Raw genomic sequence first — 13,563 nt, forward strand, 5'->3', positions numbered from 1 at the left:
GCGAAGATGAGTGTTTGCAAAAGGCACTGATGGCGGTGCGACACAACAAATGGCACTCTGTGATGAAGCAAGTACCTCTACTGAACTCCGAGTCCCAGCGCATTCTGAAGAGCTTGTTTCATGTAAGAGACGAGCTCACGATAGATGAAGAAGGGTGTTTGCTACGTGGCACTCGATTGGTTCTTCCCTCGAGCCTCACGGGCAAGGCAGTGGAACTGGCCCACAATGGTCATCAGGGTATGGTCAAGACCAAAAGTCGGTTGCGCTCCAAGGTGTGGTTTCCCATCATGGACGAGCAGGAAGAGAGAGAGGTGAGATCGTGCATATGGTGTCAGGCTACATTGAGACTGAGCCTGCTCCAAAAGGTCAGTCTGGATTTTGGCAGTCTGCCGGATGGCAGGCACACCCTGGTCACCATCGACGACTTTTCAAAATATCCTGAAGTGGAGATCATCTCATCCCTCACTGCCGATGTAGTGATCTCAAGTATGGAGAAAGTCATGGCCACCCATGGCATCATCTCAGAGGTCAAGACAGACAATGGTCCTCCCTCTCAAGGTCGTGAGATTTCTGAATATCTAGCAAACGTTGGCACAAGGCACCGGAGGATCACCCCAAGGTGGCCCCAGGCCAACGGCGAGGTGGAAAGATTCATGAGGACTTTGAACAAGGTGATTCGCATCGCTCAGGCCAACCACCAAACGATGGACTATGCCATATATTCTTTCCTGCGAAACTACAGGCAAACACCTCATTCTACGACTAATCGGTCTCCGAGTCACATGGCCTTCGGGAGAGTGGCTACAGATCTGATTCCTCACCACCCATCGTGGATGCCTCTACCTCCCAACCCGGATCAGGTCCAAGAAAAGACGGTTGGCCTCCAACGAGCGCGTCAGTGTGCACAGGCGTTCAGCTCATTCGGATATTGCTGTGGGTGATGCCGTGCTGTTGAAGAACCATTCCAGCGGAAGTAAGTTTCGCATGATGTACAGCCCCACCCCTTGGGTGGTCATCCGTCGGAAAGGATCTGCGGTGGTAGCCCGGCGAGGTGGAGAGGTAGTCACGAGGAACGTGTCTCTGTTTAAACTATTTGTTCCATCGGGGGATAGACTTCCTGATGTACTTGACGACCGCCAAGAGGATCTCCCGCCGGTAGTTCCCTCCCCGAGTGGCGAGGGTCATCCTGTTCCGGTGACGGGTCAGGAAGGAGTTGCGGCCGAAGAGTCAGTGAGTTCCCCGAATAGTTCAGGGGAGCCTGTTCCAGTTGGTGGTCGGGCTGAGTCTACCAGATATAACCTTCGCAGTAATCCTGGCCCTTCAATTCGTCTCCGTGACCATTTAGTAGATGTGTGACTTTAATTGCACTGGTGTTTGTTTTTATTTGTTGTCTTTTTGGAGGAATGTGGTGACGCTGGGCTGTGCGTTAACTGCCCACGTGACACAAGTCAGACTAATTGCGGGTGACTCCAACTCATTAAGAGTCCGTGAGCCCCGGATGTGTTGAGGTGTGCCCCACCTCTGGTTTGTATTGGAATGGTTTGCTCTCGGGTTAGAGAGCGGGGTTATAAATAAACGGAGGGCGTGGTCTCGGGGGTCAGTAGCTGCGGCGTGTGGACGGAATAGCAGCGATCACAGGGCACAAGAGTCGGCTCTAAGAAGGCCCTCTAGGACCGCGTGCTCGCACAACATCAGTACCGAATGTGAGAGTGATTATTTATGAATGGTAACCGGAGCGCCGCATTGAGGCATATGCAAAATAGCAGACATAACAGACACCTGGCGGGGCAGTAGGTTTCTTTGAAATAAAACATTAATAACCTCTGGACCAAATTGGACCATGTACGTAATCTTCCCTGCTTCCTGGTGGGCTACCTATTTTGTGTTGCCATCAATAGATTTAAAACGGACTCCCTGCAGATATGCAGCTAATTTCTCCCGCAGATGGATTATATGCTATGAGATTTTGATACTATGTTGGAAGAGGTGTGGTTTTTAGTATCTCAAGTGTTTGACCCCCTCCCGCTGCACCTGTGTTGTTGTTTGAGTGTGTTGGGCTGGGCCTGTTCTGCTTTGGAATGGGTACACGCAAACATACTTCTATCGACTCGGGAGGCTCATATCCTGTTGCTCCAAAAGACCTGGCTTCTAACAGCCTCTCCAAATCATCAATTCTATTTCAGGACCGGAGCATCAGATTATGCTGTCTCTTCCTTTACTGAACTTTCACAGCAGCCAATAACACACTTACAAAGAGACACATGTTACCATGGCATATGCACCAATCACATGTCGTGACCTAACACCATAACTACTCTGACCCCCAACGTCATATCCTCTTTCTTTGCTGCTTCACAGCAGATAAGTTCAATTTTCTTCATTCTTACATGTTTTATGTCTTTAATACGGTTATTTAATATTGTATGTTAAAAAATTAATGCCGCGATTTTGCGCGCTCTAAGGATTTGCATTTCATTATTCTGCCTGCGTTTTGTTTACATTAGTGGAGCGGGAGCACTGCGCACGCTGCGCGCAGTCTGTTTTCTTTATCAATTATATTTTGCCCGACGCGCGCATTTTTACGAGCCGCTCTGTTCCCTTGAGATTTCCCATGCAGATCGGCTTGTGATTACTGCGTGCGAGGGCAATTCTTTTTGAGAAGATCCTGCAGACTGGAAAAGTGTGTCCCTGATGCCCAGATAATAGATTATCTGGGTTGTAGAATATTAATAGGCTTTGCCTAGAGTAATTGCCAGGCAGCTCCCTCCACTCATTATATAAGGGCTTGTTTTTTCTTCCTGTTGCCTGTGAGGTTTTTTTTCACTCCCCCAGATATTTTATTACTGGCATACTTATTGCAATGGCGCAATGGAGTGATCAAGACGCAGGGTACTACCCTGAGGATAATGACAATCAACTTGAGGTTAATTTAGTCGAGGCACTTGACTCTAGAGTGCAACAGTCAGTAAATGAGGCCTTGGTGAAAGCGTTAGGCCCCTTTTCAGGGCAATTGCTAGAATACGCTCACTCTCAAGGCTGGGTGCCGGATCCATCTCCTACTACCCCTGAAGGGAGCAACCCTTAAGTAGCCTCCAAATCTAAAGCTAAAACTAAAAATCTGTCAAACGAAGATCCCTTTGAGGACATACATGCAGAGGTTTATTGCTGAGCATCATTACAGCACCTTGAATAATTCCTCCACTTCAGGTGACTCCTCTGATCTAGATTCGGATGACCTTACTGCGCCAATACCCAGTAAGAAGGCTAAAAAGCATTCCACTTCTCTTTTGTTAGATTTCAACCCCTCAGAAATCGTTCACCCTAGGTCCTCTAACTGGCTTCCATCTGCAGAAGTGACGCAGTACGTACATGATAACCTTAGGAAAAGTTATGACAAGGAAGTTCGTACTCACCTCAAGACCGAATGTCCTAGACCTGATTTAGAAAATAACGTAGCCGACACTCCAGAGATTGATCCGACCATGGTTACCTTTCTGAAAAAGTTTTCCAAAGATCCTAAAAAAGGTTTGGATAGGTCTTGGCGTTTTTATCAAGATAAACTGCTAGATATGTCAGGCCCCCTGATTAAAATCCTGGATTTAGCGGCGGTGTCAAAAGAATCAGGCATACCAGTAGATACAGATGTCTTACTGGGTTGGGCTCAACGTGCGTTATGCCAACTAGGTAATACCAACTGCACCATTTCAGCGGAGCGCAGAAAATCTATTCTCATGCGCATGGACCTGAAACTGGTAGATTTAGCAGCATCTGAAGCAGGTCCAGCTGCTGAGGGCCTCTTATTTGGATCTTCTTTTATTAAAGAATTAGCAAAACTTTGTTCCACTTTTTCCAACCTCGACAAAGCACAGTTATCCCTTAAAAAAGTTTTTAGACAAGGCCTTTTTGTCAGGGCCGGACGTTATGGTGGACGAATGTCTGGCTGGGGATCCTTTGCAAGTCCCCAAAATTATTATCCAAGAGGACGAGGTAACTGGTTAGGTGACCAATCAGACGCCACCTTCTACACCACTAGATCCAGAGGCGGTACACCTAGATTCCGCAGAGGACATTGCAGAGGACAACAAGGAGCAATCCAGGACGCCTCCTATGCTGGTAAGGCTCATTCACCCTTCTCAGGTTATTCTTGGGGGAAGAGTGGGTCTGCGTGCACAGAATTGGAGAAGGATTTCTGGGGATCCTTGGGTTCTTCAGACGGTATCAGGTTTTCATCTGGAGTTCATCAGTACTCCACACCAGTTGGCCCCTCCTCTTCAAATGAATTTTTCCCTAGAAAGTCAGAAATTTATAGATTCAGAATTGCAAGTGCTTTTAGACAAAGGTGCTGTAGTTTTTTCAACCCCTCATCCAGCTGGTTTTTGCAATCCCATTTTTGTCGTAGACAAAAAAGGGGGAAGTCATTGCCTCGTCCTGAATTTGAAAGACTTTGATTCTTGGATTGTGTACAGACACTTCAAGATGGAGGGGATTCACATGTTAAGAGATATCTTAATAGTAAGAGACTGGATGGTAAGATTAGATCTAAAAGATGCGTAACGATCAATTCAAATTTTTTCTCCACACAGGAGATTCCTCCAATTCCAATGGAAGGCTCAATGTTTGGAGTTCACAGCTCTCCCATTCGGCCTATCTTCGGCACTGTGGTGCTTCATGAAGTTGTTGAGACCGGTAGTGGAGACATTGAGAACCAAAGGGGTTCGCTTGATCATTTATCTGGACGACATCTTATTGATGGCCCAGGACCCAACAACTTTACAGACCCATTTGAATTGGACAATCAATCTATTACAGGAATTGGGTTTCCTTATCAATGCACAGAAGTCATTGTTGAATCCAACTCAAGTGATAGAGTTTTTGGGTTTCAAGATCGATTTGCTACAAGCTCAGTTGATTCTTCCCTCATTAAAGATTCGCAATACAAAGAGGGAATTGAGGTCAACCCTATCCAGTCCGACTATCTCTTTAAGAAACATTGCTCGATTGGTGGGCCTGTTAGCTTCATCCATTCAGGCAATTTTCCAGGCTCCTCTTCACTATCGGGCTCTGCAAAGATTGAAAATCAAATATTTGAGACAGGGTTGGAGTTACTCAACCTTGATCCCATTGTCCACAGAGGTCAGGGAAGAGATTCAATGGTGGCTTCACCACATGGAAGCTTGGAATGGCAGAGCCATATTCGGGTCCCAACCAGAGGTGGTGATAGAATCAGACGCCAGTCAATGGGGTTGGGGAGCCCGTTGCGGATCGTTGGTGACCGGGGGCCGCTGGTCCTTGACAGAACAATCCCTCCACATCAATTGTTTGGAACTCCTAGTGGGATTGTTTGCGATAAAGAGCTTATCCCCCCTCAAGACAGACTGCTGCATTCTGCTAAGGAGGGACAATATATCAGCAGTGAGATAAGTCAACAAGTTAGGGGGAACAAAATCCAGAGTTTTAGTGGAAATAGCCAAGGAATTCTGGCACTATTGTTTGAACCACAGATTAGCAATCGTCGCTGAGAATTTACCGGGAGCGCAGAACACTGTTGCGGACTGGAACTCCAGGTATCTGACGGATACCAGCCATTGGAGGTTAGATCCGATTATCTTTCTGCAGATAATGCGAGAATGGGGACCTTGCGAGGTGGATCTTTTTTGCGTCTCGCCTCAATACCCAGATTCCGAGGTTCTTCAGCTGGAGGCCTGACCCTCTGGCCTCAGCGACAGATGCATTTCTACAGGATTGGTCACTTTTCCGGGGCTAAGCCTTCCCTCCGTTTCTATTGATTCCCAGGGTTCTGTCTCAGGTTCGGAGACAGAAGACAGATTTAGTCCTGGTGACTCCTGTTTGGCGATCTCAACCCTGGTTCCCTATTGCACTCCAGTTAGCGTGTTCTCCTCCGTTACACATCCCTCCTCGTCAGGACCTATTGTTGAGGCCGGAGGGCCTTCAACATCCTCTGATCTCATCGGGGACTCTCACGTTGATGGCGTGGATGGTTTCAGGACAAATTGGAAAGCCCCAGGCTTTATCAAACAAGCCTGGGCTTCTAGCACCCAAACGAGATATGCTTCTGCTTGGCGCAGATGGACTAGTTGGTGTAATGGAAGGAATATCAATCCCTTGGAATCAAGTGTTGATTTGATAATTAATTTCCTAGCGGAGTTAGCCTCTTCAGGGCTAGCCTATAGGACAGTTAATAATTTTAGATTGGCTATTTCGGCCGGACATAGACCTATTGATGGTAAACCAGTTGGCGAACATCCACTTATTTGTAAGTTATTGAGAGGTATTGGCTTTTCTAATCCACCTTAGGCCAAATATAACATTCTATGGGATGTAAATGTTGTTTTAAAATGTATTGATTCCTAGCCTAGTAATATGTTTTTATCTCGTAAACAGTTATCTGCAAAGTTGACTATGTTACTTTGTCTGATTTCTTGTAAACGAGTTTCGGATGTCAAGGCCTTGGATTTATCTGGTAGAGTATATTCTCCTGAGGGTGTTGCTTTTCCATTTCTAGAAGAACCAAGACTAATTGCAGGTCAGTAACTTATCCTTGGTATCCGGATAACTCAAAGTTATGTGTAGTGCAATGTTTGAAAGACTATGAGTTGGCCACTGAGGAGTTCAGACAGAACACGAACGGCCAGTTATTAATTTCCTTACAGAAACCCTTTAAACTAGTCGCAATCAGCTACTCTTTCGCGATGGGTTAAATGGCTAATGAATGAAGCAGGGATTAATACCGATCAGTTTGGAGCTCATTCTGTGAGAGGAGCTATGGCTTCTAAAACATTTGGTTTAGGTTCTAGTTTGTAAGATATTATGAAGACAGCCGATTGGTCTTCTGAAGGTACTTTTCGTAAGTTTTATTTTAAACCTGTTGTTGAGGTTGCCTCTATTGTTATTAATCAGCTTTAAACTAGCATAATCTGAGCCTCTGGTCCTGACATAGAATAAACATTTTTCTAGCTTACGCGTCAAGAATTTTCAATTCTATTAAGGACACGGAGGCTAGGATTATCCCACCCGTTATTGTTAAATGGAGATTATATTCAAATGTATATTCTATATAAAAGATTTATGCCCTCCCTATATTTCCGTTATAGAACTGTTTAAAGAATTTATTCTGGTAAAATATGACACTGGGAGGTATTATTATTTATTTTTGTTTTTTATAGGATCTGATCAGAAGAATTCCTGAGATCTTTTCAAAGTCTGTGGAGAAAACGGTTTGATTTCCATCCCATCGTAGGATGTATGGTTTGGCTCGTTGCCAGTGTGGAATGATTGTTCAGTCTGAAGTTTTGGGAGAAGTTTCGGATTCTACTTATTTAGAGGAAGTTTGTTTCATTGGTTGCAGGGTTATCTGTTGGACAAAGAAAGTGGATATGACGTTGGGGGTCAGAGTATTTATGGTGTCAGGTCACGATATGTGATTGGTGCATGTGACATGGTAACGTGTCTCTTGGGAAATGTAGTTTTTCTCTTTGTAAGTGTGTTATTGGTTGCTGTGAAAGTTCAGTAAAGGAAGAGACAGCATAATCCTCGCCTCCGTGTCCTTAATAGAATTGAAAATTCTTGACGCGTAAGCTAGAAAATGTTTTATCCTCTCATATTAAGATACATCCATGGGCGCAACTAATGATAAAATTAGCAAAGTAGAAGAGAAGCTGGGTATTCGACCTGCCCCTGCTAGAGCAGGTGTTTTAATAAAAATTATTAATGAATATTAATGTATTCATTCTGAGTAATGGATGTGAGAAAATGTATTAATATAGAGAAAAACAAGCATTTGCAATGCAACGGGTCTCGCTTTTTGTCGAGTTAGAGATATTAGCGTTGTAAACTCCTGACCAGACTTTTCTTGCCACATTAAATGGTGGGAAAAAATTTGCGTGATCGCGCTGCGAAATAAAGAGAAAAAGTAGTCCAGAAACCATACGTAAAACATGGAACCTCGTATGTTTCCAGTAGTTCCTCGGTGCGCTCGAGGAGGGCTATACACCGGAAAAGTCATGACGTATGCATGCCTTACACTAATGAAAGCAAGCGGATTTTAAAAGGCAAGCCCACGAACCAATGCAAGGGACTGACGTGATAGGGGCATGGTTAGAAGCTCAAAGAGAGATTACATCAGGGGACGGAGCGCTTTGCGCTCACCCCTAAAACAAGCATTAGCAATGCCAAACAGTCTCAGCAAAGCCTGAGCTATTGACATTGTCAATGTGGAATGCATAGCTGAAGCTGTCTGGACCTCATGCATCGAAAGAGTTCACCAGAGAAACCCATATCTGAATTGCACCTGTACTGAGCTAAAAAGGTAAACAGGATACAAAAAACAACCAGAGAAACTGAACGAAATCCCATTCAGCTGCGAAAAACACCAATAACGTGAGTCCAGGCACCAAAGGAGGCAGCTGATTCTCTAAGGAGACTTTACATTGTTACGAACAATTATTATATTAATAGAAAATACACATCAATCCGTGTATCTTATTTTTCAAGAATGTTGAGAACATAAGCATTGGATTGAGAGGCTTTAAATTATCTTTCAATTGATGTTACTACAAGTCTGAAAAGAAAATTACATACTTACAGTGATTTTATATTGCCAGGTCCATAGCGGTGCTGCAATTTCACCACAAGCTAGATGTACCCAACAACCACAAATAAATTGCATGCAATGGCTATTTGCGCACAAAATGTGAACCACAACTTGTTTAAATGGTATCCTTAGAAGCCACAGGAAAACTACCATAATATAAAGGATATAATGCATGGTCAAGTACGTAATTGATAAAATAATGTAAATATCCCCAAATTGGCACGTGGCAAACTATTTCCTTATCCAGGCATGATCCTAATGCGTGTCCGCTCACCTGTCAATCTGACTACGGTCACCTGTTCTAACTTGAGCCTTTCTGGGCTTTTTAGCCAGCAGAGCTCGCCATTCTGGAACTTGTAGTTTAGAGTGTCCCCATTATAAGCGAAGGCTCCAAATTCTCAGCACCTGTAGTGCTACTGGCCTTAAGTCCAGGACTGAGTGCTGGTCTGAGATGTGATATGGGCAACTCTGTGACTGATTGCTCCTCAGCTCTGCAAGCCTTACAGAGGCAGTTCAAGAAAACATTCATGACGTAGTACAGATTAAACAACGTATCTGCTAAGCAGAATCATGCATTTATAAAATTCTACAGAAAAGACATCTGTGCGCACACCGTTTCAGGCTAATTTGATTAGTCATTACTTTATTGAAAACAGATTTATAATACTGAAAATGTCAAGTCCAGGTCGCCGCCAGCTGCTCTCAAAGGCTCCAGCCCGCAGAAGTTCCAATGTTTAGAGAAAGGGGTGGGTCTCTTTTTCGAAGCACCTAATTAAGAGTATGAATAGTGTGATAATAAAGCTCTGAATACGACATGTTTACCTTTTCTAAGCGCTCTACATAAGAGATGTTACAATTTCCTATGGACGTCAAGATGCACCACAAGGACAAGCACGAGAAGCCAGGAGCGACCCCTTTAAAATAGTGCATAAAGTAGGCAGTGGTTGCACAGAAAGGAGAGTCCCACAAACTACGAGGGTAGGAGAAGAGATTGAAACCGAGATTGAGGAGGAAGGAAGTGTTGAACAAATAGTGGAAAACGCTGCTGACGGGGAAGAGTTGGGGAAGGGGCACGGTTTGTGCTAAATTATGCAAGATAAAGGGGGGCGATACCAGGAAGAGACCGGAAGACCATACTGATGAAACAACACAAAAGTGGTAGTAGGAAAGAGAAGCCAGTGAGGTGAGGTTAGATAAAGACAAGTGAGAGCACAGAGAGCAACAGAGATTACAGGATAATGAGCCCAGGCAGAAGGTAAGAGCAACAGTAAAGCTGAAAGGAATACAGGCATTCACCACTCCCAAGAATGCCCTATGTGTAAATTAATACTGTAAAGCCAGTGGTCGCAACAAAAGCACCACTCTATTCTTTTACAGATTGTATATGTGCATAAATTGCACGCTGGAACGCGGAATGGCAGAAAACACAAGCACTCCTGTTAAGTGTTGAAAATAAAAAACTAGGAATGAAAGCTGCATGGCAAGCTGAGGCGAGGCGGTATACGGTGGTGTGAGCGGGAAATAAAGAATGGTGCGAGTAGAAAGACTAGCTCACGCGAACAATGCAACGGGTCTCACATTTCTCCTAGTTAGAGCTACTAATAGGTGTAAACTCCCAACCAGACTTTTCTTGCCACATTAAATGGAAAAAAAGAGCGTGATCGCGCTCATAGTGAAACCTATTGGCAAAAGTGCAATTAACTATGTAACAGGGCCGATGTCATGGAAAGCGCTCGACTTCCGCCCAGCGAGATCGCGCTGCGAAAAAAAGATAAAAAGTAGTCCACGAACCGGACCGAAAACAGCGAGCCTCGCATGCTTTCAGTACTTAGTCGCAGCGCTCGAGGAGGGCTAACCACCGGAAAAGGCATGACATATGCGTGCCTTCCACTAATAAAAGCAAGCAGATTTTAACAGGCAAGCCCACGAACCAATGAAAGACACTGACGTGATATGGACGGGGCTCTGAGCCCTTTTCTAATTACTAAAGATCTCGCTAGCGAAATGCATGCGCAAGCGCATGCAACGCAGGCTCGACCCTAGTAATGCATGCATTTGGGAATGTGTCCACGTGTTTGGTCGCCAATGTTCACAAAGTATCCTTATTAATGACTTATTAATATGAAATATGGAGCTTATGTTTGATTAATGTAGTAGTACATCATATAAAGGATTATGCATTATGCCTTAGATTTATTAATTGTAGGCCTTAACTTAGCAGAGGTCTTGGCCTAGTTGCACGGCCTCATGTCAAGCTGTATTTTTTAGGCAATTAATAAAATGTTTGCTTAGAGGTTTAAATTGTGATATTCCACTGTGCTGGCCAAATGTGCTTGTAGCTAAAAGTCCTTCTCATGAGAACCACTTGCTAGAAGATGCTATTCTTGTAAAATGTAGCATTATAAGTGTAATATGTGTGAGACTGACTTTCTCAGGAGGAGAACGATAGAGGCACTGACTAGAGTACAAGCTGCAACAATATTGTTACCTGATAAGCCAGATGATGAGGACATTACAAGATGAGCCAATCAGCGACATGTGAACCGAGTACTAGTAGTAAGTATAGATTTTATATTTTAGTTTTGTTGAGCAAAGTGTGAACATGCGATCCCTTGACCAATAGGTATGGGAAGCAATTTAAGGAAATCTAACTTAGCCGGACTGCACTGACGGAAGACAGCACATTTGCCCACCATTTTTCTTCTTGCCGAAAGGCCAATACTTTACTAACCGTCTTGACGAGAGACGTGCTTTACTTTAATGCTTAAAGACTTTGCATTTTCTCAACTTTGATGCTGAATCCTCATGCGTTGCTGACCAAACTGATATCCTGATGATGAAGACTATCTTAGCTTGCCAATCCAATTGAGGAGAGGTATACTGTTACACATGTGTTTTGTATGCCTGTTTGCTTTTTCTTTCTAGATACCAACTGGACTATTTTGATAGAGCCATAGTTAGATTTGTGTTGACTAAAATGTTTTGCATGAAGCCCAACATGCTAATGCTAATCTGGTGTTAGATAAGGATCCTCACTAATGAAAGTTTGCTATAGGGAGTAACAGTCGATGTTTTTCCTTTGCTGAATCTAAATGTATGTGATATAGTTTGCGCAATTGTTCTTGTTATTAATTTTCACCAGAACCTTAGAATATGTAATTGTTCAAGCTTTGAGTAGATTACATTTCTTTCGCGGCTTGGGACAGCCAGTGATGTTTCTGTATGTTTATCATTTGATTTTGAGGTTATCTTAAGTGACATTAGTATTGTTAATATAGTGAGATAAATATTTTAACTTTTACTAAGTGTGTGGTTATTCATGACTGAAAGGTCATCAAGTGTGATAATTACTGACTCCTATTGATTATTGATGTTATTGATTATTGATTATTGATCTGCATGTACTAAATTTATGGTGGGAACATCTTAAATGCGATTCAAAAGGTTCATCGACCTTTTCACATCCCCTTGTAAGTTTACTTATTAAGGTCTGACGCACTAACAGATGTGGTAGCAGAGGATGGTTCATCTCCTTAAGAGCCCATCATAGATGCCCGGTATAGGTTTTGGATTTGTTTTTTCAATTATACAAATTGGAGAGAAAATGTGTCCCTAGGTTCTTGAGATGACTTTCCCAGAACCTTGGAACCCGCCAATGGTTGTTTGAGGATGTTCTTAGCATTCTAGTGATAGTGTGAATAGAGTTGGTTTTGAGCTTGCACAGCTTATGCAAATTGCAGGTGAATTGTGATGTTTGTAGGGCTTTAAGGAGTTTGCATGCTCCAGATGAAGTTGTAGAAGGAGTGTGCGTACTCTGCAGTGTAAGAGTAGGGAAGTCCTCGAACTTTACATGTGTGTGGCGCTGTGTGCTCAAAATTGTCCACGTGGTTGTTGATGGACGGACCCTGCGTGGTCCAAGACTCAGAAGTATATTGAAAAGTGTATGAGACACTTGGTTTTATGTTGTAATTTGTCTGGTTTAGGAGGCCCATCGGGCGTTGTTGACAAGTTAGAGTGTGAGTCAAAGTGAGTGAATGAGAACATGAGCACATGAGAGTGGTCCGAGCACCAGTGCTGATTCTTCAGCTCCAACACAGGTTAATGGGACAGTGAGTCCGGTGCAGGTTAATACTAGCCTGACACAGACTACGATGCAGGGTAGTCTTAACACGTCTACTACTCCAGTGGTACAAAATCAGGTGCTACCGCCCCAACCGTTCCAGAGAATTTACCCTGATGTACCCATTATGGAAACAGCTACGAACTTAATGGTTTCATATAGAACAGGTTGTCCCGAGACCGATGTTAGTTCAGACAGAACCAACTCCACTTTTATTGCCTCAAGTGCAGCCACAAGTCATGCCGAGATTCACTCCGGTAACAGGGACACAGTCAGAGATCTGTCTTCAGTGACGAATCAGAATGTGGGAGCTACTCTCCCACAGAACTTAAGTAGCAGACCAACCCCAGATGCTATATCTCTACCTATTATTGTTGGTCTGGCCGTACCCCTATTTGCACAAAACAAACTCAGCGTATGTGAACAGGGCGTCATGACACAGAATGCAATGGGGGAAGGACATAATGAGAACACTTGAGTAGTCTCTTCTGTGGGACAGACCTTTGACAGACCAAGATCACTGCTGGACTTTAGTCCATTCGAAGTACTTCCAGATACTATGGTAGGGTCAAACATTAGTCAGAGCTTGAAATTACTGACACTGCAGACCCCAAAGACAGTTGCACAGCATGTATCACCTGTCCAAGCTAGCAACCTCTTGTTGCAAAGTTTGACTGCTCAGCAGTTGACTGAATGGTTAGACAATCTGAATACCCTGCAGAGTGCTGCGAAGGGAGAGGAGTACTTGAATTACTCTAGACTCAGCATGGAAGCGGGTGAGCTCATTGAGGGGACTATGGGTGTGAACAGGTTGGAATCCGACACAGAAGCA

The sequence above is a fragment of the Pleurodeles waltl genome, chromosome 11, assembly GCF_031143425.1.
Source record: "Pleurodeles waltl isolate 20211129_DDA chromosome 11, aPleWal1.hap1.20221129, whole genome shotgun sequence".
Lineage (NCBI taxonomy): Eukaryota > Metazoa > Chordata > Amphibia > Caudata > Salamandridae > Pleurodeles > Pleurodeles waltl.